This window comes from Eutrigla gurnardus (genome assembly GCF_963514095.1).
Source record: "Eutrigla gurnardus genome assembly, chromosome: 24".
Taxonomy (NCBI): Eukaryota; Metazoa; Chordata; class Actinopteri; order Perciformes; family Triglidae; genus Eutrigla; species Eutrigla gurnardus.
Genome location: NC_139935.1, coordinates 2,827,327 through 2,830,972, shown reverse-complemented (window position 1 = coordinate 2,830,972; position 3,646 = coordinate 2,827,327). Strand labels below are relative to the sequence as shown.

General features: G+C 45.1%; 1 long non-coding RNA gene across 1 annotated transcript; it reads left to right on the top strand.

Annotated features, from left to right (window-relative positions):
• The first annotated feature begins 202 nt into the window (after positions 1–202).
• LOC311009750 lies at positions 203–972 on the top strand. Its single transcript, XR_014596690.1, has 3 exons — positions 203–328; positions 421–563; positions 849–972. It is a non-coding gene; the product is annotated as an uncharacterized lncRNA (long non-coding RNA).
• Positions 973–3,646: the final 2,674 nt, after the last annotated feature.

Sequence of the window (3,646 nt, the reverse complement as noted above, 5' to 3'; positions counted from 1 at the left end):
CGCGTTTTTTCTTCCGATGGGGTTACGTGCGATGACGTCGGTGCGCGGCTGGTATATAATTGAGGCATCAGGCCGCGGCGCGCGGAGACGTCGCACTCTACTTGTGAGCAGCGGCCGCTTCACGTCGCCGTTTGTCGGGAGGCTTCCTGTGTGGTAGGGGTTTGGAAAATCACGTTTATGCGATGGGATCCACGTCCACATTGTTGTTTGCTGTGTTTGTGTTGTTTCAGGACGAGGCTGGTGAGCGCAGCGTGGCGGAGCAGGACTTTTCCAAGGAGTTTTCCCGTTTGTTTAATCTGAAATCCTACGAGATGCAATGAATCCAAAGGTGGGACAGTTAGACACTAAACACACGTTTCGGTCAGTTTCTTGCGTTGCTAATCAGAGGTGATTTTGACCCAAATGTTGAATTTGTTTCAGGCGCTCAAGTGAAAGCAGCATGCGGCACTAGGACCACGCGGAAGCTCCCGGCCAATCAGCAGAGAAGGCGTTAAATTGGCTGATTGGCAGCAGGTGAGGCCTCTGGCTTCACTGCAGCTCCACGTGGCGGAAATGTTTGAATGGTAAGATGAATCTTTTTTGCGTGTTGGCGCTGTTTGATATACATAGTAGTGTTTGATAGTGGTGTTTGGTTTAGTGGTATGTTTAAATGCTAATGTGCGTTCTAGGTGAACGGGAGTATCGGTGCTAATGCTAAATGAAAGGTTGCTTTGTTTGTTTGCAGGGAAAGCATTGACTGGTGTTGTAGTATTTGTAGCGAGTCGATGTTCTGACCTTGTTTTTAATGTAACGGAAGTATTTTGGAATTAGAAGCGGCTGCAATTGAGTTGTTTGTACTTTGTTGGCAGAAACCCGGAGAGGCACCGAGTGTCGGTCCACACCAGCTCCGAGGACACCGGGGGACTTTAACACGGTGAGGTTAGTGTGGTAGTTGGAATTGATATTGATAGAATAATCATTGTTGTAGTCATTGTGGTAGACTGGTGTTGGAGGTGGGGGGGGTTGTTAATTGGATTGCGCTGAAAGGAATTTAACGTGGAACTTGTCTGTTTCAGTGATCAGAAAGCTGCCCCGGCTGGATCCAGGAGCCCCCCCCCGCCCGCCCTCGAAATGTTTGTTGCAATTGAATGTGTAACTGTTGATAAGCGTTGCATTAAAAGGGTTTAAAACAAGCTGAGCATGTGGTCTGTGTGGTATTGCGGTGCACTTTTCTGTGCAAATGAGCAGTGAACTGTTGCCGTTAGCCTTTCCACATATGTAATGGGGGACAGTGAAAATAAGTAAAAAAAAAAAAAAGTTTGAAACGTCCAATTGTTGGACTTGGTTTTGAATGAGTTTAGTTAGTGCTGTTGCATCTCAAAGGGCCACGTGTTGAAATGGCTGCTGGTCTTCCAGAGGGAAGTTGGGCCCTGTGGTGTAGATGTTGAAGTGGGCGAGGGAGGGCTGAGAGACACAGGAGGCTGGAAGGCAAACGTAACATTTAAAGGGCAGTCGCAGGTTGTAGTTGTGTTGTCTGTCGAGATGATGGAGGAGCTTTAGCAGGAACAGAAATGGGGTCATTCCATGTCATTTCATCAAATGTCTGAAAATCTTCCCACCTGACCATCTCAGAATGTCCTGAAAAAATTCAAGTACAAAGACACACTTGTTAATAGGACAAATCCAAAATATTAGGTCTCTACTGTCAATATTTTTCTCATGAAACATCATTGAACGAAGGGTAGTTTAGACGGTTTTTGGCATCATGCTCTGAAAAGCCATTTTTAAACAGCAATATCTGGAAAAGTATCTCACCTGTGGCCTTCAAAATTTTTACAGAGTATATCTGTTACTAATAGCCTCCAGACCTGGAAAATCAGGGATGTAGCTCAATGATAACCCAGTATGGTAGGTACTTCAAATGTAGTACTTTATTTCAAAAAGCCTAATTTTAAGAGTGGCTGAGCCCCCATTTTTACAGATAAAAGACTTCCATCACTTCTGCCTCTGTCTCTGGTGTTGGCTTAAACATTCTACAAAATATGGTCTCTCTTAGATGATTAGTTTCACAGATATTAAGGCTCAAAAATGGAAGTGAACACATCTTTGCCCAACTTCAGAGTCATATTCCCAAAAACTGACAACACGTATCAGGTCCAAACTAAGTTTTTTTTTAAAGATCATATTCTTGTTAAAATCATATAAAAAAATCAGGAGGGTGTTTTGCCTCATTTTGGGGCAGTTATTTTTTTAAAGTCCTGATATTGAATGAAGGGTAGTTTAAAAAGTGGCTTTTCAGAGTATGATGCCAAAAAACGTCTAAACGGCATTATCTCACCTGTGGCCTTACCAAAAACCAGCCACAAAAACCCCACCAATGACGTTTCATGAGAAAACTATTGACAGTAGAGACCTAATGTTAATAGGACAAATCCAAAATTAGAGTACAAAGACACACTTATGTTTTCAGGACATTCAGGTGGGAGGCATTTGTTGAAATGACACGGAATGACCCAATAGTCACTTTGAGATGTATATTCTGAACCCCTGAGGGTTTTCGATGGAGATAATGTCACCTGTTGTATTTGTGATAACCCAAACAGCAACACCAAACAATGGGCCTGGAACAGCAAATGGGTTTTCTCTAAGTGAGTATGTGAAGATCCTGTTTATGGTGTGATGAATTTTCTCATAAGGGACTCGTTACTGAAATAGGCGTTTGAAGCCGCGTGAAGCATTTGCGGAGCCTCCAAACATTAGCACGGTGTGGCCGATGCGCTGTACGGGAAGAGGCCTCGGGATGGAGCCGGGCCCCGCTTGTCCCCTTCCTGCAGTAGCACCTCCAGCCGGTTGTCATCCTTGGAGTTGTCGCACCCCGGGAGGAGCGTAGTACCAGGATAGAGCACGAGGGGGCACACTTGAGACGGATTAGATGGTGATAATATTGGAGATGGGTTTAGCTGTTTGTTGTTGGCTGCCATGTCCCAGAGGTCAACGGGACTGACAGGTGGCAAGGAAGTCCAGATGCAGGCTAACAATCCAGGCGTTTGCGTAACGTTATGGGAACGGCTCAAAAGAACGTATCGGTGTTTGGAGGTGGAGAAGTAGCGGATCGGACGACGAACGGAACGTGAATGCAATAGTCGTCGGGCCCATTATTCCACATGGAATGTAGCAGATGTAATTGGGAACAGGCTGGAAAGATTTTGAGGGAAATGTGTATTGCAATGTGAAACGGAGATGTAGTGAGAAAGGTAAACTAGTAAAGTGTTTGTGTTGGTTCCAGGACTGCAAAGCCATCTGGTGTTCCACGTCTGGAGTCCTCCGAAGCTGCCAAAGTGTCCTTTGGTCGCAAAGGCTGTCTGAAATCAGTGGAAGAAACGAGGAAGGTGGTTTTTCAGGTTGGTGCGTTTGTGAAATGCACTAATTTAGTCCAAGGGTTTAAAGGGGAATGGAAACGGGGCGAGTCTGAGAAAATGTGGTCAAGGAAAGGGCGGGAACATAAGAATGGCGAGCTCGTGTCAGGATGTCAAACTGTATTTTGTGGTAATTGTCTGCATGCAGTCAAGTTCTGGAAAGAGAAGTGGGATGATATTTACTGTCACTTTAGTTGTCCCGGTAAAAGAAGGGGTGCATTTCGAGCGAACGGGCAAAGTAAATTAATGTC